The 27,538-nt window shown below is 41.7% G+C and overlaps 1 long non-coding RNA gene across 3 annotated transcripts in view; it reads right to left on the bottom strand.

The window, feature by feature from the left end:
- Positions 1-13,950: 13,950 nt before the first annotated feature.
- The window catches only part of LOC136290764 (uncharacterized), a 118,224-nt gene continuing 104,636 nt past the window's right edge, over positions 13,951-27,538 (bottom strand). For all 3 annotated transcript variants that reach the window (XR_010721375.1, XR_010721374.1, XR_010721376.1), the window contains 2 exons: positions 15,092-15,169; positions 13,951-14,937 (listed from right to left, as the gene is read on the bottom strand). This is a non-coding gene — a long non-coding RNA (uncharacterized lncRNA). The remainder of the gene's footprint in view (positions 14,938-15,091; positions 15,170-27,538) is intronic.

Raw genomic sequence — 27,538 nt, 5'->3', positions numbered from 1 at the left:
AGTAAATTGGCAGGAAATTAGAGACCTTGCTGGAAAGGAGGGTGAGATTGTTTTGGGAATGTCTCTGACTAGGCTGGGGCTCAGGGACACAACCTGAGCTAGAACCCTAGGCTCAAGACTGGAAACAATTCTGCAGCCAAAGAATGATGGTGCTGGAGAAGCACCTTGGATTTCTGCTGACAGAGGGAACTCTTGGTAACACCAATATATTAGAACTTCCAGTGAGTTCTGGATGAATCCTTTCATGAGGATGGGCAGCAAAAGATTCTCCACCAGCAAACAAGGGCTGGCATCTGAGCTAACTTCCAAGAGCAGGAAGCAGGCAAATCTTCCAGCCCAACCACCTCTGCTTGTTAGTCCTCAGAGCAGCAGGGCAGCCTGAACCGTGAGCCTGGGCTTTAGCAGACACTGAAGAAGTCTGCAACATGATGAAGAAAAGACTCTTGAAACTGGGACCATTCCAGCATCAGATCAAACCCTTACTCAATGCCTGGAGGCTCATTTCAGCCAACACTTTTAAACCTAAAGCCTTTATAAATTAAACTTTTCACACTGATGGTGAGACTATTGGACTGCAGGAGCTTCATTTCTCTGATTATCTGCTGAAGAGTCTAAGAAAATGTATTTTGTGGTGTGAACGGTAGCAGCATTTTTATCAAGGAAAGCAAGCCAATTGGGAGGAAGTGAGCTTTGGTCAGAAAAAGATAATGCCTACTTCACACGTTTACCAGGTGAACGTGAATGAATGCACTCAGAAGTCTGACTCTGCACAGCGTCAAATCACAGCTGTGTGTGCATGCAGCACAGACAGCAGCACCCTTTTGTAGACAGAAAGACTGTTTTTTAGGGCTGAGAGATAAAAGCATTATCAAATCCTTTTTACACAGAGGAACTGTCACTACCATAATGGTTACAACAGCCAGAAAGAATATTAGTGAATTGAAAGAAATGGCACCGCTCCTTCAAATACTTTCATTACTGGAAGAAATACAGCCTGCAGTGCTTTGCTGCAACTCCTGAATTCTTTCTCCACCAAGCATGTATCGATTTTTTGGAAGTCTGATTATCAGCAGGTGAAAAACCCCCACGCAGTAGATGACTTACCCTCTCAAGGATGCATAAGTCATCCAAAAGAATGATATTGATTATTCTGTATCATCACCTGCAGTTCCTAGATTTACAACAAGGGTATCAGAGAATTACAGTATTATTTTAAGGAAATGCATTAAACAAATATTTGTACTACTAAGTGTCATGCATTCTAAGTTCAGCCGACCTTTCAATTTCCTTTCTCTGTCCCTAAATAGAGAGCAGAGCATAAGCCTTGCGTGCTGTCCAGTTTTCAGCTCAGAAATATACTTTTAATTCCACTGACTGAGTTATTTTACACAGTAAGTCCCATGGTTACAACTAAACTGCCTCTAGAAAATTGATGCTGAGCAGCAGCAGACTGGCTGAGCAGTCCAGCAGCAAGAGGCGCAAGTCTGGTGCAAAACTTTGCCTATACACGGCGAGAGAGTCATTGTATCACAGTTACAGCATGACATCCAGTTGTCCTGGAATTTTACAGAATTTCAAGTTGATATGAGGTGAAATTCTCCTCATTTCCCCTGAGTTGTTTTGGTTGATTTGTGGGTTGTGTTCTTGTTTTTGTTTGCTTGGTTTTTGCTTGCTTGGGTTTTGTTTCTTTTGCTTTTTGAATTCAATGCTGATTAATGTAATAATAACTGCTTCAGGTAATGGTTTTAAACAATCTTCAGGAAATACTCCAGAGATTCCAGTTCTCAGTTTCAATTTCCAGCATCTAAGAAGCTTTATTTAGGGAATGAAATGAGCTTTAATCAAACTGATAGAAGCTCCGTGAATTTCAAATTTTATCGTACAGCATTATGTAGCAGGAACAAAATTACTTTCTGTTGACTGTTTCATTAGCTCTCATTATGCAGTTCTATCATACATAACTGGAAAAATCTTATTTAATCCTTACTAAATACGACAAAGACCTTGAGTGAACCACTTTAAGTTTAGATCTTCTTATCAGAAGTCTTCATGTTAAAGGCACGGAGAGCTTTGATACAAAAGAAACTGTCTGTACAAGAATACTTACATAATAAATGAGATTATTTCTACCCCAGAACTCATCATCACCAGAGATCTTTTAGGAAACTAAATTCTCAGATGTCTAATAAAATGTAAAAGCAGCTGTGCCTTAAAAGTGGCTCTGACCTAATGTTACTGAACTAAGCCAGACTGCTGTTAAGTGACACATTCACTTCTATACCAGTTCCACATCTCTAACAAAGCACTGAGTTGGCTTTAGACTGTGAGTGAAGCTGGAATTTGGTTTTTCCAGCTGTAGCCAGCCAAAGAGGCTCAGCAGAGTGCAACAATCCCAGAGCCAGCACAAGGAAAGGAGTTGGCCTGAGGACTGGGAACACAAATAGTCCTTTCAGTGGCAGGGAACAATGCCAGTGGCTCAGCCACAGCCCATGGTTTTACCCAAGGATAAAACATCCCACGTCAGCTTTGTCTGAGCTCACTGGAGTCATGTGCATTTACACTGGGGACTCACCTTCAGAAATTCCTGCTTCTAAGAACGTACAGCTCAAGGGCATAAACTGTGACAGGAAGAGATGTCTCTCATTCCTCAAAGCACTCACGGGCCTTTGCTCAACAACAGCTTTTGTGAACATCTACTTGCCCTATTCAATAATCAAACCTTCTGAAGGGTTGGTGGAAAAGCTTCCCCAAGAAAGTACCTCCATTGCCCTCCCTCCTCTGCTATTCTGCCTCCCTTTCTTTCGCTTCTTAACCCTATGCTATATGATCCCATCCTGCTCCTTATATCCAACCTCCTTCCCCCTGCACAGCTTTGGGGCTTGTCATATCCCTGGCTGACTTGTTTCAATTTTCAAAGTCTGCAGGAAAAAAAGCTCCCAAGGAGATTATTTACACGCGTTGTTTTATCTTCCTACCAGCTCCATGAGTTGCGCAGGCTCCCAGAGGGACGTGCTGAAAGGCAACACTCGTGCAATGAAGCGCCCAGAGCACGTGGGCAGGAACTGAGGGGGGACTGTGTATGTGGAGACAGCAAATGCAGTGCTGGGAATGCTCCCTTTGGCAAAGTGAGGTATAAATTGGGCTCAGAAACACAGTCAATCTGTACTTTGAGGCCAGCAGATATTTGGAATGCTGTTTGGACCAGTCTGCAGCAGAGCCAGACATTAATCATTTGGTTTTGGCTGCTAAGTTTTGTATTTCAACCACAGAAAGGCATCTCTGCCTAAGAATTCCATGTGCCAGACTGCCTCTTTACCATGTAACCAAAGGACAAGGACATGTAAGTCCATCCTGAGTGAGGAAATGGGAACAATAAATGCTTTTTGCACTTTCAACACAGGGCTTTCTTCCAATAAAAGGCAGTAAACAGCATTTACTGAACTTGAGGTCAGTGTAATGACCCCAGTTAACATTAGGAAGGAGATAAAAATCAAAGCACGTTTTTTACTGGTTTCAACATTGTACGTTCCCAAATTACTCCTCAAGGATGTGCAGAAGCAGCAGAACAGGTACTGTTAAAAATGAGAAAGCAGAGAACTCTGTATCTCCCATTTCCTGAGCAGCCTCAAGCGGGCAAGCTCTCTGCAAGGCTTTTTGCAACATTCCAAGGCTACAAGAGCAATCTGACTTTGCTGCCCCTTTTTGTTCTGCTCTCCTGTGTGGCTGCCTCAGCTGCACATTTCTGCAGCTGCATTTTCTGCCTCCCTGCATTTCCAGCACCTCCTACATGGACAAGCTGATTGAATGGCTCCCTGCAGCTCTGACCTGCTATCCTGCCTTGGAATGAGCAACAGGATATGACATGACAAGATGGTATTGCAGAAGACCCTTCCTAGGCCAAAAGCTGCCAGAACTCACTGCAGTCCGGGTCTGAAGCCTCTGACACACTCACAGGCATGGGCTCAGCCAGTGTTAATGGGGGAACTGCCACCAACATCTCTGCAGTTGTACCACACATCCCGAGCCTGGGCACAGGCAGACCAGACCCCAGTATCACCTGAAGAGCCTCCTCAGCTTTAGACAACTGAAAAGTGAAAATTCCAGCCTCTTTTCCAGATTATTTTTCCTGTTTGTCTTGGTTTGGTTGGTTTCTGCTTTTACTTAGTTATCTGCTGCAGCCCTCTTTAACGGTCATAGGTTTTAAAATTCTCTGTCTACCCTCTATTTGCAAATCAATGAAAGGGAAGCTGGAATGAGTAAGTATTCAACCCCTTGTGTCTAGGTTTGTTGGGGTTTTTTATCGTTGTGCATAAAATACATGGACAGACTTTCTAATCAATGAAAAGGTATAATTCTCTTTTCTATTTGCAGTTAGATATGCACAAGTGATATTTAGACACAGCAATCCTCCAGGACAAGATTCTAATCTGCTGAATGTACATGTTGCAAATCAGGTCAGGGACCTCTGGGAGAGTTGGTCACTATTCCCACAAGCTCTGACCAAACTCCTGTGCTAACAAAGTCTGTCGCTTGGAGTAGCACAGGCAGCACAGCACAAACCCTGTGAGACTGCTCCCTGTTGTGCCCCAGAAGTTGCAAAAAGGAAGATACATAGAAAAGTTCAATACCACTGAGGAAACTTCTCTTTATACACCAACCTCTAAACAGTGTGACCGGGACAATGAAATTAAGCTTTAATGTTAATAACAGACTCTTGATTTCCAGCTTTCTATGCTGTACCAATGCGTTGGGTTTATGTGGCTATCAGGATACTTATCCTCAGAGAGAGCACCCAGACTTGTCATCCTACCCCTTATTATGCAAGGTATTTTTGGTAGGAATTCATTGCCCTAACACGCTTTTATAGATTTCTCCAGCATCCTGTCCTGGAGCTCATTGTTGAAGGCAGTGTCTGCAAAAAAGCCCGGCTGAGTTGTTGAGGCTGTGCTGCCGGGATAAACAACACACTGATCAGTTATTTATTCCATCTGGTCTGAGGAGAAGAATCAAAGGCACTTGGAAGAAAACAACACTTGTAACAATCCTGTTACTTCTTTTTGACCCCCGTGTGGGGGTGGAACAACTTGCTAACAAGGCTTAATGAAAGGCACAGAACTTGACCCCAAATGACTAATGTGACATCCAGAAGCAGCTGCCATTGAAAAACACCTGTTGTGTACGTGAACTTTGGTAGATTGAAATTAAGATTTTGATGTAAAAATGTAATTGCAAACCTTCTGGCTGTTTTTGTAAACCCTTAGAACTGATGCACACCGAAAAGCCTACATCTCTATTTCAGTGAGAGCAAACGGTATATGAGATTGCTCTATGTGACATATTACAATAAGAGCCTGTAATTCCTTAAATTCATACGGAAAAGGTTACTGATGTTAATGGAAGAGGTTAGAAACCTAATGTTATGAAGAAATACACACCTGTGGTATTAAGGATAGAATTCACCTCACTTGATGTGAGCTGTCTGTAAAGTGTCTACATGAGCTTTGTTCAGTTAGTGAAGAGACAAGACAGTGGCACGATTCTGCTTCACAGACTGAGACTCCTCTATAGGATGCCATTAGCTACAGCCTAAAAATGCTTCTTTTGCTTCATTTACTATAAAAGGAATGTAGATGACAAGCTCAGATATAGACACAATACATGCCTACACTTGGGCAGCTGAATCCCGTCTTAATGTTGTAAAAAGTTTTGGAAAAAGAGTGTATAATCAAGATTTTGTTGATTTAACATTAATACCACTGAGATTTCATGGTTTGCTTTGATACAAAATCAGAAATGGTTGTTGAAGGGATAGCTTTCATATATTCAAAGAATTTTAATTATAAAAAAAAATTGTTAGCATGGGTTTGGATTAAAAACAGGTTGAAGGCCATAAATGAAGACTGTGGCTGAATACCAGGCATGGAGCAAGAAGGGACACAGAATTTGGAAGAGCTCACATACCTGGTTGTGATTAATTTTGTCACTAGGCAGCTGGAAATAAGCAGCAGTACTATTTCAACAAATCTGCTCATCATATTAAGTTTCAATGAAATTGAAAGTCTAACGTGGATTCAAGAAAACATTATTAGGGAAATGAAAGAAAATAGGCAAGAGTTCCCCCAGGAAAATAAGATTCAGACTGGAATGCATGCAAGCTAATAGCCGGAGAATGAAAATCCAAAATAAGGGTAATGCAAGAGATGGGAAAACTTGGAAATCAGTAATTTTGAAATGAACCTAGGGGAGATAGTGGAAAGATAATTAGGCCTTTATTCGTCATGCAGCGTGTGTAAAACTGAAAGGTTAATGCAATTTTGTGTTGCAGAGATATATACACATTAAATAAACCACAAAGAACTAACAGTCTCCTCTCCACAGCCTGACTACACCTGACACATTGCCTTGGGTTCTAAGGAAGTTGTTACTATGATTTAGAAGAGCAAATTATGACACTTAATCTCAATGTTTTTTAACAACTAGGTTCAGATGACATTTCTCAAGCGGTTTTATGAGGATTTTGTCAACTTTAATAAGCTGCACACTAGATAAAACAGAATGACTACATGATCCATAATGACTAACCATGTTTTCCATCTGATTTTAGTGTATTTTGAAAGTTTTCCAGGCCTAATTCAAACTTTGCCAATTAACAGCTCCACAAGGCATAAAATTCTAGACTCTGCATCATCTCCCCTTCTAAAGGCACTGCTTAGGTACTGGTCTCGTGTATCTGGGAAACGGTGACTGACCAGTAGGCCGCGATGTTCCAAATTTCCAATGTTTTTGTTAAAGTATGCTGACATTCAGTCTATTAATACATTGGTTAAGCAGAGCCCGCTGTTATTATTATTTCCTCATTGCTCTACCTCTGCTAGTAATCCAACCACCACAGTCAGTCCTTCAGGCCCTTGCTCATACCACTGGGAATTTCCAAAATTGCTATTATCCTTTGGGAATGAAATAGTAATATTTAGAACTGGCTTTCAAAATAATCTGAAGTGCGACTTTCCAAGTTCACAAGCTCAGGGTTCTTGTTTGTCACAATTTGAAACCCTGGAGCTAGGCTGGCTGTGAATTTCAACGTGTCATTGATTTTCTCTCTCCAGAAAGGAAGCTTCAGTTTGGATCTGCAGCCTCTACCCACACACATTTGAAAAGTAGATGATTGTAATTTTCTAGCTTAAGAGGAGTTCTATAAATACAGCCCAACATTCAGTTTTACTAAAGATGATGCGTCTGGAAGAACTATTTGCACAAGTGTTCTGCTACTGTGAGTGAGTCTTGCTGAGAAAATGGCACCAAAACTCGTATTTTTCTGTAGCTTGCCTATGTATCATCAGAAGCCATTTCAGCCCAGGATTGTTCCATGAAAAACGAATGTGCCACACAATCAAGCTCAAAAGAAATTGTGAAATCAGCAGATGATTTGTGAGGTAAGCCAGTGCTGATATAAAGCGAATTTTTTATCCCTGCAGGGTATTCCTACACTGCACTAGGAGAGAGAGCTGAAGCAGTAAATGCTCTCATCTACACCACCCCAGCAGCTCTGTACTCCCACAACACTGCCCGCCGTGTGGCCAGCACAAACCTTCTCCTGTACCATCACCTCACAGACACATCTGCATGGCCCACAGAGTGGTACAGCTCTGTGAATGCAACCTAGCAGCTAAAATCCCAACTGCCTCTTAAAAGGTTCACTGCCATCAGTAACACTGAAAAAAAAACCACTGATGATGAAAAAGAAAACCTAAACCCACTTCCTTACCCAGGATATATCAGCTCGAATGAACACATTGTTCTTAACATCGCATTTATTTGAGGAAACTGAGCTGGCTAATTGCACAAAATGTAAGGGATGATATTTAGTGAAGAAGACCATAAGTAAACTATGCCCCTTTAATCAAATTTACTTTCCTTCCTTCATATTTTGAGGAGAAGAATCAGCCGGGCTCTTTTTTCCAGTAGAAGCTAAGAAGAAGTTTCCTTCAGTATTCAGCAGATGCATTTTGTCAGCTAACTGCAGGTCATGGATATTTCAAGGTATTTGCTCAATAGAATTCAACAGTCAGGGCTCCTGTTCATCCCCATCATTGTTGAAAGACTCTTCTATTTCAAAATTGCTAGAATCTTTCAATGTAATGTCTTTGTGTCACGAGGCGATTCAGATGAAAAAGTGAAAACTCAGAAGTGATGAAACACGATGACTGCATAACTAGTGCTTATCCTGGTATTGTTGCAGATGAATATCAGCCAAGAGGTGCTTCCCTAGGCTTTTCTACTGTGCTATCCTGGCAAGTTGTCCTGATGGGGAAAACGAGAACATAAAAAGGGCAAAAACCCCCAAAGTATTTCCACCCTGATTAGCTGACACTGCAGATTACAGCGCACTAGTCAAGACAGCTTGTATAAGCACGTTTTGAAAAAAAAGAACACTTTTACAGACCACTAAGGCTTTCTCTCGCTCTCAAGCCCATTGGTTCATTGCATGCGGTTAAATAAACACACTCGGTCAAGAGCCCTTTTGCTGCCGCTTCCCGCAAGCGGCGGAGCGGAGGCAGAAGAGCCCGTTTCCATGTGCAGAGCGTGGCAGGGTGGCTGCACAAGCCCAGGGCCCCGCAGGCTGATCACCCCGGAGTCCGCTCCAGGCAAGGGAATTACAACCCCTAACGCTTGGCAAATATGCCGGAGAGAAATCTCGTCGAGCCAATTATCGACTCAGGTCTCTTCCGATTGGTTTTGGCAATGATTTATTGAACGAGGTTGGTGTTCGTCTCCAGCAGGATGTTTCCAAGCAAAATTTTGCGTCTAACTGAAAACAGATGCTTCCTAAGAATGTTTCAGGAGAAAGCTCTCTTTGTTTTTATTTTATGGAAGGAATTCGGTGTTTGTTGAGTGGAATGGAGACAATTTCTTACAAGATACGTGGGAAATGAAAAGATCCAGATTTGCCAATTCAAATAGTGGCTTTCTGCTTAGCATATCCTTCCCCTGACATGGGGAGCAGTCCTTGCAGGAGATCTGGGCTGCTGCCACAGCCTCCCTGTCTGACGTGTTCCTATTCATCACTTGCAAGTTAACACAAAACCCCACAAGCAGCAATCAACAACACACACCACCCTTTTTTCTTCCACTGTCTGAACCCTTCACCAAGTCCCCTCATAGCCAGGACTGGCAAGGCTTTCACTGTGTGTGGAAATAACCTGGCCAAGAACTCAGCTGAACAGGTTATATCTACCTTAAAATCATTTCTCCTGCGCTAGAGAAGCTTTAACTGCTGACATTCACCATCTTCACACTACCAGGATGCTCTTCACCTCTGCCTTTCAGTATTTCTATACCTTTTATTCACATAATACACACAATACAGTGCAAGTGGAGGCAAGGTTGTTCCTTTTGCTCTCTGAGAAGAAAACCTCAGCTCAAAAGAAAAACATGTGACAGCCTAAGCAGTAAATCTTTCCATTTATTATCTTGTGTTAACATTGAAAAGAGTGCTGATGCTTGCCCAGGCCACTCTTCAAAATTGTTTGGGAAGGTGCTAGTCAGGTCTAGGCCAGGCTGAGAGCCTTTCTGCCAGTTTAAGAGATGAGGTCAATCAGATTCAGATACAGAAACATTTGAATCATCAGAAAAGTCCAGCACATCAAACACATTCAGGAAAACAAAAGAAACCCACCAGATCACATCAATCTCTTTTCTTCCCAGCTGGACACAGGACACAGAGACGTGGGCACAGGACATATGGGCCCCGGTTCCACCGTCTTAGTAGGCAGAGGTGAACTACAAATCACTGAAACAATAGGCCAGGCCAGGCACACCCCCTTCTCCCAGCTCCTGAGCCTCATTTCATCCCTTCTCAGTCTTCACTGTTCAATAGCAAGCTGACAAACAAAGCTCTGCTGCATCAGACAAACTTCACTGTGTAGATCCTTTTCACTCTAGCACAAGCATTCTTAGATATTTCTAATGGTGTTGTCCTGCCTGATCTCTCAGAGAAAAACTGAAATTTCCTCGGTACTTTTTTTTTTTTTTTAATTCCATTGCTTCTCTACCTGAACACACCCCATCCTCCAGTGCAGCAGGTGAGATGCACGCAGAGCCTGAGACAGCTGACAGAGAACCTCAGGGTCCATGCTGTATTTTACACCCCCTTTTAGCTGTGAAAGTAAGTACACACAAACTTACATTTCCTAGGCAGTCTTCTGGCTAAGAGGGCCTGTCCTGAAATAAGACATTAGGACCTGGATGTACAAAAGATTATTCACTAAGGGAACTGAGGAGAAACTTCTCTGTGTACAGCAGGAAATGAGTCAGTGGAATTGACTGACAAATGCAGCGAGAGGGGTTCAATCTGAGAGTGATTTTAAGAAGTGAGTGACACAAAAAGGATAAAGTAATTACATGAAAGAAGAGAGTGCACACAGCTGAAAGGCAAATGGGCACACAGAGCATGGAAATGCTCTGTTGTCTTTCAGTTCCCAAGATGTTCCACATAATCATTTACTATTAGCTCTAATTGACTTCAGTGCAACAAAAGCACAAGACGTTTCTGGACAAGCAAAACACACAGGCACTGCTGGGTAGCAGCACAAAAGAAGGGTAACTACTTCAGGGAAGTCATGGCTTGGCAGCTGATGAAAAGAAAGGAGGAAAGAGTTACTTTCTGCATATTTTTCTTAAGTCTATATAGTGTGCAGCTGCCTCACACAAACAATGCCACCTACCTTACATGACCACCCTATGGATAAGGTAATTAAGTTACCTTGTAGCGATTGGTGCTTAATTAAAGGTCAAACTAAATCGTTCTTGGAAACAACATGTTGTTTATTCCTCTGCCAGAAAGTTGCTATTGAATGTGGCTCCCATTGTGGGCTTGACCACTTTTTCTAATCCTCACCTGCTGCTGACCATTTAAACATCATATTTCTCAGCTGAATTCCACATTAATTGACACCATTTCTTCCACCACCATACTTTCATACCACAACTCAAATACCAAATGTTTATTGTTAGCCTAGCAGTGTAATAGAAATGGAGAACAGGAAAGGACTGCAGCTCTTGCAAGATGAACCATGGTACATATGTTTGCTCATACATCACTCACTGTACTGCATGGACACTTATTAGCAGCTATTCTCATAACAAATTGTGTTGGTTTTGCTGACATGCATGTATGATTTAGCTTTTGTGTTACATGTGGCTCAATATTGTGCATTCTTTGTACTAGAGCCTAAAGAAATATATGTCACTACAAAAGCAAAAGCCTGAAAAGGTACCCCTCGAATAAGTCCTGTAACAGCATGAATTCTGAGTATGAATGTTAGCTACTGACGTTAAAAGCAGTGAAATTAATAAACAAGCTTATCAATAACAGGCAAGAGTGAAAATTACCTATCAATGAAGTTTATAAACACATTGGTTTTCAGCACTTCTGCAATTTAAAGCCAGGCATATACTTTGGAAACACAGCACTTTAACATTTAAAAACAACCCAACATTCATGCCTTTCTTCCTTCACTTTTGCATTTCTACTCCCAACATTTTGACCCGGATATTACTGCAGACAAGTCTAGGACTGTACGTAAATACTTCCAAGCATATGTACAGTCATTCTTTTAAAGAAAAAGAACATTGACAAATGCATTTTAAAGTTGAATCAGAAATACTTATTGACAGCTAAAAATGCCTCTGTTACAGTTTAAAAGGTGCACAAATGCACTTTCTGTGAATTTGTACAGAAATCTCTGAGCTGAGATTCAACTGTGAGCTGTAGGAGAAGAAACTGAATGACAAAATTTGATCACAAAGAACTCCCTGTAAGACAGAACTGTCTGTAGTGTTTGGTTTTGGCTGCTGTGTCTTGTGCCAGTCACTGACCACTGCACTGCTGCTGCACCCATCTGTGGCATGTCTTGCCCAGGTGCTAGAGGAATAAATATGGAATCTTCCCAAAGTGAGGATAAACTTCGTGCAGCTGGAGAGGGACAAACAAAGGCTTGGATGCAGTCTCGCCTATTACAGCAGCCCAGGGAAGCACAGCTGGGCTGCAACACCACGTCCTCTGGCTCTTCCTGGGTTTGAATAGAACCTGCTGCTGCACAGAGTAACATCCAGGCTCTCTGAATGGCAAACAGGATAGCAGACAGACCAAAGCAGTCTGGAAATGCCAGTATTACACTGGGCTTGCATCACTTATGGCTTGAATTCTCTGAGGTTTGAAACTGCCTGATGTCATGGCCTGGCTGTGCCTCAGCAGACACAAAGCACAAACAGCATCCAGATCTGTGTCACAGTCACACAGACAGGTAGAGAATGCAATCCTCAACAGCAGGAATCAATACGGTTCCATTGCACCAACATCCAGGGTAATGAATATTTATCATTCCCAACTGATGTTTCTAATTTTAGCCTAGTTTACTTTTCCAAACAAAGAGGAAACCTGCTTGTTCAGGAGTCTTTGGTAATTCAGATACAGGACTTTTTAAACAGTTACAGAAAACCTGTGCAGCTGCAGCCAAACATTGTGTTTGTATATGTGTGTGTCCATCAAAAAGGAGAAAATCATGAGGAATTATCTCACTTGCAGTCAGTTATGGGAATCACTTGCTGTGGGTGGATCAGTAACTGAACTCTCACAGTTCAAGATATGACATTCTGCAGTGCCATATTAGAAATGAAAATACATGTCTTTAAAAATGCTGTTAAAAATTATTTTGACATGTTTGAAGTGTTCTTTCAGAGCTCATTTAGGGAAACGTACAGAGAAGAGTTGGCAGAACATTTATATGACCAGTCTCTCTCTATACAATACAGGTTAACTATTAACGAGGTAGAGAAAAAATAATAAAAAAATAATAAAAAAATAATACACAAAATGGGTTGGTACTTGGGAAGTGCTCCAGCAAGCTGAGCTGCAGCTCTTTTGACTGCCCTGCCCCATGGCACACATTTCAGTGTATCATTTCACACCACTCCAGGTCAATAAAAGGCCTTTCTGGAAAGCAACTCAGTTATCCACACGGCTGAACAATTCTGGATAAGACCCTGAGGGACACAGGGGAACCAGAGTACACAGGGACCTTCTGCTCCAGCACTTACTGTAATTAATGGAAGCCTTACCACTGATTTCCATGAGGTTTTTGGGTCACACACAATTAGCACAATTGCAGATGTTTTCACTCCCTTTAGCGTGAGCATGACTCTGTCCAAACATCCTAGAGACCAACTCCACCCAGAGAGAGCCTCATCATGAGTTACACATATGGAATTAAGCATAATCTTCACACTGCTCTCCAACATTCCAGTTTTCACTCCCTGAGAAAAACTGCCCTATGTCTGAGACACATCACAACCAATAATCCTCAATGTGACATAGACATACTACTTTTTTGAGATGAAACTTCCTAATGCAGCAGCACATTAGGGAACCACTACAACACATCTGATCATGTAGGAAATGCCATAGCCCAAATCAGTTTTTACAGTGTCCATCTCATGCTTTTATAACAAGAGCTACGAAGCTGTTGAGTTTTTTGTGTAGTCTGCAGCATTTGTAAGAAGCTTAACATAACTAACTCTAGCTGTTTTCTGTTCAGGCAGTGTTTCCAATGTGCCCCAAGACAGAGTTACTTAAATGGCATCTTCCCATCTCGGAGAGATTCTCAGTGGCTGATGAGTGCATTAGAATGCAAGACAGACTCTAACTGTGATTATATAACCCTGTCCTACACTTGGGACAAAGATAATGACGAGAACAGAAAATGTATTTGCTCTATTCTCCTGACTGCCAGTTTTTTTCCTAATGGTCAGTTATGCAAGTGTCCCACGGGAATCTTTCATAGTAATTTTGCTACAATGAACACAGTCAGCTCAAAAGATTTTTTTTTTCTGTACCCCAAGGAATCATAAAAATGAGAGATGACAGAGTTGCTAGGTCACCTTACCCTTTATTCTACTCTACACTTAAGAATATGTTCCATACAGTTATATTTCTTACTGGTCTGCCACTGAAAGAATTTCTCTGATTTAGATCACTGAAATCCCATGGGAGAGAAGTGGACGAAAAATTATTTACTTCAGATAACGATCTAGTTTATTCTCCCTGATAAAACAAAACATTCACATAAATACGTTCACATCAACCATTTCAGTCAGAAAGGACCATGGTTTATAAAGTGCTTGTTTGGAGCTGTTCCCATTCTGCTGATTTTTAGAGCTGCTTGTGGGGTTTTTTTAAAGCAAGGTCAAGGAGATGGTAAATGTGAAATCAACAAATTATAGCAAAGTTTTGCTTTTAAGAATGCTCCTTTGCCTCTCAGTAATAGAAATCAGTGACTCCTCTTCCTGATTTTCTTTTTCAGCCAAACACTAAAATCACAGATACATAAAATCGATTCCAAATTGCCCTTGTGCCAAAACTGAGAAACACAACTTCAGAGCTTAACTTGGAAAACCTCAAAAAACTAAAACTCCCCTTAAATTCATAATTGATTTACTTGAACTGGTATGGGTTTATTTTCACACAAAAATAAGGCTTGCTAAAATTCAAACAACATTTTTAAAGCAGAAAGTACTCAACACAGACCACAGAAGAATGTTTTCAAACTGCTGGTTGCACACAAAGATGTTAGGATGGGCTATTTATGCCATCAACTCAGTGACAACAGAACAATATTTAAAATCTCAAAATCTGCCATTTGAGATAAATTCTCCAGGGGCCTGCTTAGCCAGAGTTCTGCACTAATGAAGTTGCTAAAAGTAGTTTGAATAACTGGCCATTATCTTTTTCCATCAGCAAAGCTTTGGAAATCTCAAATGAAACCAAATGCTGAAACAGTTAATTCACTTGCAGGAGAAATTCCAAGCTAAAGATTACCAAAGCTGTCTGTACTTTTAAGCATCTCAGGCCTGATGTGGTCCACGGATTTGCTGATGGCTCTAGAAAAAAACAAGTGCCAATTGAGTGCTGAGTTGGAACTAAATGATACAGTGAGAAAGGAGCAATAAAGCTGAGATGAAACACAAACCCATATGGGCGTCAGCTGCTCCAGCCACAAGAGAATGAACCAGCACGCCACAAAAACTTGCTTACCTCCTCTCCAGTGCTGTGAAGTTTAATAACTCAGCTTTGCAGATAGTTCTGAGGTGGGGGATGAAAACTCTGAGAAACCTACAAACCAAACCAAAGGAGAAAGGAAGCATTTTTTTTTAAACTGCAGCTGAGGTTGCAAAAGTACTGCTGTTTTAGATCATAATTGCCATTAGAGAAATAAAAGCTGCTTCACTGAAGAACATGAAAATCTGTTTGGCTTGTTATAACAAACTCCATACTGAGTTGCACGTTTCAGCTCTGAGATCTGCAAATTACAAAAAACAAAAGCAGTTCATGTATTTGGAAGCTGTAATTTACTTGCAACTGCACTAGTTCTGAACAGCCCCAGTCAGAATCGAGGTCCCAAGATTCACACATTTCCCCTCCCATTTAATAGAAATTCTCTAAATTTCTTTCCAAAACAACTGTTACGTATTCTGTGTGATATCCCTTAACCTGATACTCAGCACAAGCAATCTCACTTTGCTTCCAAACGTCTGTGGACTGCAGATGTGGGATAGTGAATTTTCACTTTACGCTGTGTATGTGCTATTATTTCTTGTCAGGGGTAGGGCTCCATGTGTTGGCAGCTGGTTGGAGAAAGCTGGAATTTCTGGTACATTCAGACAATTCTCCTGGTGAAAGTAATGGTATTGCTGACATTACTGATTCAAGATCTGAAGAGATCTCAGAAAACAGGAACTTGTCAAGGTCACAACATAAGAGTCACCTAAGTACCTTTGAAAAACATTTTAAAATAACATCTAATTTGAATGTTACTCTGGTACAAGTGTTTTTTAAGTGTCAACGGGACTTTTTCAGAATTAAAGGATGAGCAGGGATTTGGCTTTGTGGGGGAATGAAAGCCAGCAGACTCTCATAATAACATTCAAAAGGACAAAACGTGATGAAGGAAAAGAGCTACTGAAGATTTGTATCAGGTCAAGCTGTCTCATCCCAAAACCTCACATCTACCTCTTTCATTTGACAGTAGCTAGTAACCAAACCAAAAGAAAAATTAAGCAAGAAAAACTGAAGACACTTAAAGGGAAATGTGCTGCACAGACCTCACAGCAGAGGTGGAAAGAGCTTCCCTTGCACCACAGCTCGATAAGAACTCAATGAGCAGAATGTCCAGTTAGTAACAGCATCTGCACATCCCACTGTGCTGACATTGAAGGAGTCAGTGTACTCTCCTGGCATCCAAGAGAGTTCACAGCTGTGGATTTTCTTCTCAGTTCCCCCAAATAAATCTAATTTCAGGTCCCAATCCCCGACATTACCATTCTGTTAAAGTCACAGTAACCTGGAGCTCGGAGTGAGCTAAATGACATTATTTTTTAACTGCAGTACAGGTTTAAATATTCGCACTAAGTAGACTACAATGCTATAACTGCTCCACAGCTTGCAATCAAGAAGCTTAGGGGAGGTTTTTCCAGGCTATTTTCTGCCACTTCTGGCTGTTTTATCCTCATCATTAGGACATATCAACAGCTGTCCAACATCCCCATGCCCACAGACCTCTAACCAGGCTATAGAGACCCATGCAGAGAGCACCAGCTATGTTTACACTGACTACAGCACAGGGGGTTCTTAGGCACAAGAGCCACTGAGCTCCTGAAATATTCCTGGTGCTGCCTCACTAGCATCTTTATCTGCTACCTCCTTGTAGTGAAATGAGGGAGCAGTGTCGGGTTTTTTACACAAATGGACAGAGAATTTAGACACTGAGTATTTCTGAAAGTTCTGGACAAAGTCAAGCTGATTGTGGGGGACCAAACTTTTACAAACTTCAAGAGTAGAGGATTTATCCCTCTGCATCTGCCTGCACTCTTCTATCAGTTACCCATCACCACGCTTTGAAGTATTCCGGTCCCTCAGATGATGAACACATGGACAAAACATACATGTACTTAAGTATAAAGTACATTCATTTTTCTTTTAACTGAATTTCCTTCCCTCTCAGTCATTCAGTAACTCTAAATAATTTTAAAATTTATCATACATCTCTGTAGAAACATTAAAAGACTTTTATCTTTTCATGTTCAGCTCATGCCATAGACTCTTACCTAACTCAGTTTAATTCCACTATTTGGGACAATGATGGGTAGGAGTAACACCACCCCTAAATTGTCTCCCCTCTGCTTTAAGGAGGTGAACCTTTTTGCACAAGGACCATTTGAATTGTTTTGTTGCATAAAAAATTTGAATTGGCAAGAAGGTGTAAATCAGGCAGAAGCGGCCACTGTGATATTTTAAATACGTAAGACTATACACGTAAGCATTAGAAATCAGATTTAACAACTGTTCAGGTTCATTTAAGATCCCGGTTATCCCACTGAACATTGCAATGAGAAAATAGTGAGGATTCAATAGAGAACACGGGAATTTCCTCAGTAAATGTGGTGATATCTGGCATGTTGCTTGAATAGAATAGTCCCAGGAAGTGGAACAGGAGAGCATCAGCAATATGTACAGGGAAAGACAAAGAGAAGGAAACAGGTACACACAGGAAGAGCAGCTTTAGAGATAATGCTGTTGTGGTGTTCCCACTTTTATGAGCATCATTCTTCCTGACACTAAATTCCCTGTTCTAAACTTATGAGGGGTCTTTGTAGAGGGCAATGACAGCATTTGTCACCCAGTGCTCCAGGGCTGGGCATGCAGCGTGAGGGAACCTGCTGCCCTTCCCCACATTTGGTGCTTTGGCAGAAGAATCCTTTTTCTGACACGCCTCAAAGCCCTTTCAGGCACAGATCAGAAGTGCAGGCATCTATTTCTAAAACCACATCTATCTCAGCTCTTCATACCCAATTAAAATCCCATAAAACTGTTGCATGGTCAGGTAAAAATTACATTGGAGCTCTGGCCCCAGAGGTCATCAGCATTTCCGAAGGCCATACATATAGAGGAGATACAAGATTTTTAATTTCAGAAGCTGTCCTGAAACATCCAATTCACAGTTATATTGGGTCATAAAAGCAAAATTCACTTCAACACTGGCAAAATAGAACATGTTTAGAAGCGAAGGTCCTGTAAAGAGCTTTACAACACAAAAAGCTGAGGCTAGCTGACTGCCTTCATGTCATGTCATGATATGTTATCTTTTACACACATTAATTCTGCTAACTGGTGCCAAGGGATTTTCACAGCCATTTTAGCACCTCCAAGGTGACACCTAAGGGGAATTACATTTCACATCAGTAACTAAGTGTAAAAGCACATGAAAACGTGTGTGGATATGTGCTAAAACTCACTATCACGGGATCCCTTAAAGTCCTTTAAATCTGGTCCTTGCTCTTCATCTACTTAATACATTAGTAATTTGTGTCTTTTTAACCAAGGTTCTCCACTCTACAGAAAGGAAAAAAAAAATAATCAGCATGGAAATAAAGTAGGAAATCATGCATGAAGGACTAAGTTGTTCTTGCAAAGATTATGCTGTGGCTGTGCAGTATATAGCTTTTTAAAATGTGGTTCTCCAAAACAAGCACTTTTGGATTTCCCATTGACGAATGATGCCAATTCTACGAATCTGAGCAGACCTTTCCCAGTTTCTTGGCTGCTTTTCTTCATTTTCTGGTTTTTCTGCCTTCCACTTCCCATACTGCTGCAGTGGTGACCTACTTGCAGCCCAGAGAGAAAGGAGGTGGCCCATGAGACCAGGTGTCAGCATGGCCAATGAGAGCAACGAGAGATCACAGAGACACAATGGGCCCCCACCAACACCCTGGAGGAACTCTTCACCTCATTTAAATCTGACTTAACATTAGGCACTTATAAATATTTATTAGAAGTTATATATATACGTCCTAATAGCATTTCTACATACTTGATATAATTTTAAAACACTCTGACTTGTTTTAATAATTAGGTTATAACAAATCGAAGCTACTGAGCTGCACAATGTTTATAAGCATTATTTACAGTTGTTTTTTCTGGCATGCGTTTTTTTAAAAAATTCATTATCAATTGCTTAACATTTTGCAGGCTTTGAACAGCTTGGGCAACAGTCCATAAAAACTGGTTTAGGAAGTTTAAAAGATAAAAGGCTCAGCTTTTTCCAAAAACAAAACCAGAGAAAATACCTACATTTAACAATTCAAAACCAGTAAACAAACTTTAGAAGTGCTTAGTTAAGGAGCTTTCCAGCATTCATACTTCTGGAGTGTGCACTGGATTACTTTTTACTGCCAAATTACTGGCAAAGATTCAGGAATTATGGATGCTTACTGATGTCCAAAAAATATCTGCCCAATTTTCACTGAATTGCAGTGTCTGAAGCTGCCATTTGCAAATATTCAGTGAAAAATAATTAAAGACTGGCAAGGAAACCCTCAGAGGAGCCTGTAATGATACCAGCACTCAGAATGAGTTGGGAAGATAAACCCGTTAACATTTGTGAAACACTTCGATGCTACGATAATGAACTGCACAGAAAGCCCCTGAGACCAGGAATAAATCTGTAATCAAGTGTGATATTAGGACACTGCATAGTAAATACAACTGTGCACCTCACACTGAACACTAAAAAGGGACTGAATTTCCCCATGGTCGCTGGCAGCTATCTGTGGGCTGCCTAAAAGGATTACCATGGAAAGAAGAGGTGAATATACTGATGCAGGAGACAAAAAGGTTTGGTAAAATTTTATACACAGAAGTGCCAGATTAAATTCAGAGATTCAAAACTGCGACTCTGTACTTCAACTTTTGAGGGCTTGCCTTTGCCAACTCAATCCCAGCTCAAGTGTCATCACAGCACCTGAGCAGCCCAGAACAGCAGCCTGCCAATAAATTGTGCCAACTGGCTGAACAGAGTCATTTTTTTGGTTTGTTTTTTTTTTCCATACAGGTAGCACGTAGAAATGAACGTAGTCAAGTCTAACAGACCATCCTCTGAAAGAAGTCACAATTTCTTACAATGTCATCCTCAAGGAAAGGCTGGAACCACTACTGCACTTACAGCTGTGGCTGAGCTTCCTGCATGTTTGTACAGATTTATGGACTGCACATTCTGTTCCCTACCAGATCCTTGACCTATTGTACACTACAAATTTATTTCCCCTGGCAGCCAAAAGGGAATGATTAAACCAGGTGAAGTGATTACAATCATATATTCGTGCATAAAAAAACCAGCTTAAATACTTTTATCTTGGATGCCTCCCAATGTTTATATTCATACCTGTATCTGTGTTATTTCATTTTTATCTTGTGCTGAGACACAAGTCCAGCCAAGCAGAAGACATTAAATTGTAAAGGCTTTTTTTTTTTTACTTTTGTCCAAATTGAACTCCTTCAGCAGTACAAATAGATATGAGCGAGTACTTCTCCAAACTTATGTCTCTTTCCTTTATATAAACATCCGTGTACTCAATTACAAACCTCTCAAGTAGTTTTTTCAGCTATCAATCAGACATGCAAACATGAGAGAAAAAAAATCCATTTGCCTTTGAGAAAGAGGATGGCAGCAAATACAAAAACCCCACACCTCTGGAGCTCCTCCATGCACACCTCAGGAGGTTCTTCAACTGGAAAAATGGTGTAAGAATTAGCTGCTTCCTGAGAAAGCTGAAGGAAGAGTCAAAGCATTCATTCTCTGAGCAGGGAAAGAGGAAGCTGACTCTCAGCATCTTCGATATAGTGATGGTGCTGAAGAGCAAAATGTTTATCTTAACCTTAAACCCACTCATTTTAGAGAACGATGAAAAATGAAAGCAGTGTTTTATGTATCTACCTTTGTAACTTGTTATAATTCTGTGCAGCCTTTTTGATTCTCTTACTGGGGGAGTGTAAGAAGGAAGGGCTTTCAAAACTTTTCATTAAAAGAAACTTCTGCGATGGAAATAATTCACTAAGTGTGCATGGAGGAGAAGCCAGTTAATGGAAGACACAAATTGTTTAATTTACTGTCTGGAACAACAGAATAAACAAAACTAACACAGATCAGCTGTGACTTGCACGTGCCTTCAGATTTCATTCTCCTGGAGAGAATATTTCTCCGCAGATATTTACCATGTTTGCCTGATGAGTTAGGGTAAACAGATGAGGACTGGCCTAAATGAAAACCGTGCTGAAGGAACCACAGAGCAGCTCCCAAGCTAGCAAAGCACCTAGCAGATGTTCACTGCTCTCGGGGAGCTATAGGCTGACCTTGACAACTTGTATTACTGTGCATTTTCTCAGCTGCTGGTAACCTCCTCTTGCCTCCTGGTCTTTGGTTCTGGGATCCCAGAAGCGGAGCAGATGTCCGGGGCCATGGTGGCAGGTGCTACCCAGAGCTCAGCAGCAGATGTGACAGCGTTCCTTCATCTCCTTCAAAGCCTGGAACACCATTGGTGCTGCAGTACCTCGGCTGCTCCCTGGCTCCTTCCCTCACGGCATCATCTCTGCTGTGACAGTAACCCACTTCCCCACCCTTCCTTTTTTGTCACAAATTCTCAGCTGTCATTCATCCCCTTCTACATTTCTCATCCCTCTCTTCATTTCTTCCGTACGATAAAAATAAAAGCAAACTATTTGAAAAGCAGAAATGCCACTCTCACAACCCTGTTTGCCTCAATGAGGTCACGTAACTTCTCTCAGCTACAGATTCACCCCAACCCAGCCACACCGAATTTAGGCTTTACTTAACACAGTGGGTTCCCAGGGCTTTATGGAGGCTACCTCAGTGGCCACGATGCAATAAAGTAAGGATGACACTGGTCTTTGATGGTTTTCTCTGAATATTCCCTCTATTTTGCCCACAGTAGCCAGAAGGGAAGTAGTCTAGATGACAGTATTGCCACAGTTCTTTTAGCAGATGGTATTTAATTTGTTGCAGTCAGAAACCTCCAAGATAGTAATAGCTCTCTGTTGAGAAGGAATTCCATAGAACAGCAACCAGGCAAGTTTTTGCACATTATGCTATGTTTCAGAAATGTATTTAATTATAGACCCACAAAGCCTGTGACTAAGATTCTATTTGACCTCTCCCAGATCTCTCAGAGACACATTTCTATTTCTGAATTGTGAAGGATGCGTGTTAAAAGTCAAGATGTTAGCAAGAAAAGCCAAGTGGGAATTACTGATTAATTTAACAGGATCTACCTACTGAACTCCTTACTCTGATTAGCATGCAGAATCAGCTGAAGAAGCCCAAATATCACTTACCTTGGAAACAACAAACACTTTTAGAGCAACTTTATAATTTATAGTCATTATTTAACCGAAATACCACTTTTCACAACATACAATTAGGTGAGAGAGCTGTGTCTAAGTGGCTTGAACTATTTCATAAGCAGTACTTACTGAGTACCACGAGCTCAGCCCAATTTTGTTACTGTTAAGAAAATGTCTTCCAAGGCCCCTTATGCTCTGAGGTAATTTTGCTTAGCCTTCCTATAGCGTTTTTAGACAGTCTCAGCTTCCTGTACATTTTAACCTCTGTGCTGGGGAAAGTCCTGAGGAAAGAGTTATATAGCTCTTTCCCAGTACGACTCCCAGCTCCCATGTGCCTCCAGAGAACAAGCCATTCCCTGTGCAAGCAGGTGTGAAGCGATGGGGCTGTGACACTGCCACGGGCACGCAGACCTTTGATGCTGCTGCTGCGCCAGCAGATTTGTGGTGGGGTATGATAATCATCCTTCCTGCAAATTCAGCTCACACCTTAATACGGGGACAAATTGCCACTGCTCCTGGGAATTTAACTGTCTTAAGAGTCTGTCTTACTCGGCCAAAGTATAATCTCCACTTAAAAGACTTCTTGAAGCACAAAACATTTGCTTAACTCTTCCGTCTTTGACTTTAGGTAGGGGCTTCTGTAACTTCAGGGTGTCAGATCGCTACTGAAAGCTTTTAAAAATTCCACAGCAAGTTTACCATCTTCTCTGCCTCCCTTTCCTTTGCACTGGCCTTTTAAGAAAGAGAAACCAGAGAAAAAAGCCAGCTGCTGATTTACTTCCCAGTCCAGAGTCCCTCACTCAGTCACCCTGCCAATACCCATTTACTAGTGCCAGCACTAGTGTGTGAAACAAGCTGCTCCTTCTGCTGCATTCAGGATTTCTGCCACAGCTTCTGTGCCCTCTGTGCCCTCAAAAGGACTTTGAAAAAAGACCAATCTGCTATTAAATGCTTGGTTCGAAGAAGCCTTTGAATAAACACAAAAGCCCCAGTCCCTCACCATTTTTCTGCTCCCAGCCTTTCCACATGACATGTGGAGAAGAGGGACTATGTCGCTGTGCAAGGTAATACTTGGCAAGGTGGCATTGATAATAACCATTTAATTTCTGTTCATAAAACCTGCAAGTGTTGCTAGGTCAGTAGTAACACTGTTATCCAGTATGGGAGAAGACGGAAGATGGTCAAGTGAAAGATAAAACAAAATGAAGCACTGCCCTTCCTGAAGTGTAGAAACTGGCCTGCTAAGAATCAATGGACAGAGCTGCCTTATAAATCTCCTCCTTCAGTTGTCTACTCCGTGCATAAGTTGCGGATGTCAGCAGCACTGATGAAGGAGATTAAATGGGTTTAGAGTGACTTTGTGGAACAAATGTAATAGATTCCAAAGATTGCTGCTTAGGGCCTTGCGTGCTGGCGTCGCTGCATACCAAACAGCACACTGGGAACAACTGCTGTGATCTGCACTTTGTATCTCCCCAAGTTCGCTTCTCAAAAGGCCAGGAAAGTCTCCTGCTCTCCACAAGTACAGAATTCACAATTGGCTATATTACCATTTATTTTCTCTCCATGTAGTTGGACTTTCTGTATACGTACATACGTATCCATGTACTTTCTTTGTATATAAACAGAAATGAAAAAGGCTCTCAGCTCAAACATGCTGTCCCCCTCCTTTCCCCTTCCCACACCCCCATGACAATAACATGCACCACATTTTCCCAGTGCTAAATGAGGACTGTAATTGAGAGATATGGGTAAGATTTTAAGGCATTCTTTTACTGAAAAAAGTATTTACCAGATCCATGCCTCAACAGCAGCATTAGCAGGATTAAATTTGTTCAAGTTTGATTCAGCACCTAAGTCACCGACAGAACTCACATTTGCTTTGCTGATGCAGCATCAAACAGAATAAAGATCAAAGCAATCCTTCAGCTCTTAAAGCAGCAAGCTTGGAAGGGTGTTCAGAGAAGCCCCACCTGAGCCTGCCTAGATGCAGCACGCACACCAAGGTGTTCCCAGGGTGTCCCCATAGGCACAGAACCGCCCAGGCACAGAACCGCTGCCAGCAGCTGCCTGAACCCGAGCTGAAGGGCCCCGAGCCCTGGAGCCAGGGACCAGCTCAGTCTGGGGTGTGCTCCTGCAGGTACAGCACACATGAACAACTGCAGTTTGGGGCTGAAAGACAACAGCAGCAGACCCAGCTCAGCTCAGGTACCAACCTCCTGTCCAGAGCACTACGCAGGATGTGGGAGATGTGCTCCTCACACCATGACCTTTAGGAAGTTCTCAGCCTCTTGTTCTCTGGAGAACCGTTTGCTGTTGGTGGATTTTGGGCAGTTGTTTCTGCACCTATCTGGCCACCAGACAGATGAGGATCTGAAATAAAAGGGAACCAAACCCTTTACCTGAGCAGGCAGAACCATCTATTGGAAGGGAAGATGTCTTAGAACAGTATTAACTTCTCCTGAGCGGTGAAGGCTGTGTAAAGATTTCATACAAAATATGCACGCTGTGCTTTCTACGTAAATGAGCTACAAGATTAGCACTGGTTTATGAGTAGTAAATGTAACAAATGGGTGGACTCATCTATCAAACCCCTAATTGCTCCCAAGAACTCAGTATAAGCACGAAAACTCTGAAGTAGGCAGCCAAAGTTGTTTTTTATTTATTTACCTACAGTGGCTTCACAGAAAGCTCCCAGCCCTTAACCCCATTCCCCAAAAAATCCCAAACAGGTGCTCTCCCCCCAAAAAAACCCCAAACCCCTTAAATAAAAAGACAAACCCACAAAAATATCTTACCACTTAGAACTGTTAGCTCTGTGTTACCACCTTGCCTGAAGTGAGAAGGCAACTACTTCTAAGACAGTGATTTCAGAACTGGATACACCTATCCACCCACACCCCCCAATACACGCCCCCAAACTCATGCTCTTGCCAGGAAATGTGAGTGAGAAACCCAAGACTGAGGCTAGAGTTGGCATTCTTCCCCTTCTACCTTCCACAATCAAGTTTGAAGTAATCCGAGGAGCTCTAGTACTGGAGGGCTGTGCCAGGCCCTACTTCCTTGCCCTCCCAGAAGAACAAAGCCTCAGCTCCTGGCCTCTGCCACGCCAATACCTCCCTCTATGAAGCTCCAGACACGAGGACAGATGGCCAACTCAAACGCGCGTTGCTGTGCTTCCTTTCAAATTGCCCTGGCACAACCAGATGGCATTCTGTGTCTGCCTGGTATAAATTAGAACTTACGAGTGGCTACAGCACTGCCAAGAGCAATCAATTCCACATCCTTTCAGGCACACTTCTTTCCAAAGCTGGGATGTCCCTTTCCATGATGATGGACATCTGATTGAAATCTACCAGAGAGGAAAAAATCCCATGGAAAACATCACTATGGAAATAACTAAAGTGAGGGAATGAGAACAGTGATGTAGTCATGCAGAGCGCTGATAAGGCACTGGCAAGGAAAGAACAAGAATAATTTAAGTGTTTGTCACTGTGAATGTAGATTTGTGACCATGGAGTTTGGATCATCCTCCATCAGTGGTCTCTTCGTACCACGCAACTCACCAACAATTTCAGTAATTGTTACTAAAATCTCAGAACTGTTAGAGGGTCTGACAGAAAGCCCTAAAAATCTTAGGGCTAAATCTAAACTTTATCTTGAGATAACAGAATTGTCCTCACTGGATTTTCCTTCTGCCTCTTACCCTAAGCTACATTTCTATTTTTCCCTTCACTGATGTGAATTTTCCTTAATCACTTGTGATTCTGTTCTACATGGTTTTCACCACAGAGAAAAACAGCAATAAAACATTGAGGTTTTATTTGTCTTGGTTGAGGAATTAAGCATCTGTGAAAGTAACAAATTCTTATTAATTTTTCCCATGTAATTCTCTAATTTTGACAGCTAACTCTTAATAACAGCAATCTTGTTACACTAATCACCAGTCTCCCTGGAAGATCTCATCACTGCTGACAAAATCCTATTGTGTCTTATAAACTTATCCAAGTCCTCCAGGAGCGTTTCTGGGAAGATCAATCTGTTTCTTCCTTGTGAACAACAGAACCAAAATCACCTACAGGGAGGACAGCTACTCACTTGGTGTTTCCTCTGCTGTCCTTCCCATTTCTGGCACACTCCTTCTGAGCCCAGAAGTTTTCCAAGGCAGGCGGCTGTAGGAGTGTGTGTGCACTGAGAATACCAACAGGGCTGCACTGCGAATTTGACAAGCAGAGACAGTGCAGCAACAGCAGCTGTAATGAGCTGGGAGCCTTCGTCTCCCGTCTCCTCTGCTTCTTTATATTAGCTCATCCCTCCTTCTGCTGCTGACTTTTCTATCATGGATGCTATTGTTTCTCTTCTACTCTGCTCCCAGTTTATTTGATTTTGCTTGTTTTCCTTACTTACAAATTACCGCCTTAGGGGAAAGAAATGTTTTGAACCTCTGAGCCAGTCTGATCTATATTGGTGCAGTGGTTGCTCATTTATTAAATCACATTCTCTCCTTGCTGTGACTGCTCCTTCTAAGTTCTTGATTGCCACAAAGCAATTGTTTACTACTGTGAGTAATAGAGAATGTTACGACAGTTGGTAGCAGGACTGGATCAAACAGCTGACAAGCCTTTACTCTCAAGTGCTGGTAAGCTGGAGGCCCGATCCAGTAACACAATGGAAGGCACAGAGCAGGATATGGACTAGAGAAGGGGAGCGTGTGGCAGGAGAAGTCACTACAGGTTATCTTTTATGTACAGAGGTAGGAAAAATCCGAAGTGCAGCAGCTTCCTTAGACGAGTAAATCTCAAACACTTTTTCACATGAGGGCACTCTAATCCACCCCTGAGGTAGCCTAACTCTGATCTCACTTCCTCCCCTAGGGGACAGGAACAGCACCTTCTCTGCCTCTCCAGAAACCACAGCACCAATGGCCTAGAGCCCAAGAGTTTTCACCTTTGACAGCTTCTTGGTGAACATTTTTTTTCATTCTGGATCTAACTTTCCCACTGATTTCATTTCTTGTCAGTTTATTTCTGCTTTCATCAGTGAATTAAACAAAACAGACTAACCTGATATAAAAAGTAAACACTCACAAAGTCATGAGATTTGAAGAGGAATCTCATGAAAATTTAGTTCCATCCTTTAAGCTCTAAAAATTTATTCTCTCACACACAACCAAATATATTTTCTAGCAAAATTTATGTATTCTTGTATTAATTAATGAATTAATGTTCTCCATACAAGAAAAACCTGTTGATCAACAGTTCAAAGACTTTCTAAGGAACAGCAAGGTGA

Source organism: Chamaea fasciata, unplaced genomic scaffold (genome assembly GCF_029207755.1).
Source record: "Chamaea fasciata isolate MVZ Bird 193981 ecotype frontalis unplaced genomic scaffold, bChaFas1.0.hap1 SCAF_6, whole genome shotgun sequence".
In the NCBI taxonomy this organism is placed as follows: Eukaryota; Metazoa; Chordata; class Aves; order Passeriformes; family Sylviidae; genus Chamaea; species Chamaea fasciata.
This window is presented reverse-complemented; position numbering and strand designations above follow the sequence as displayed.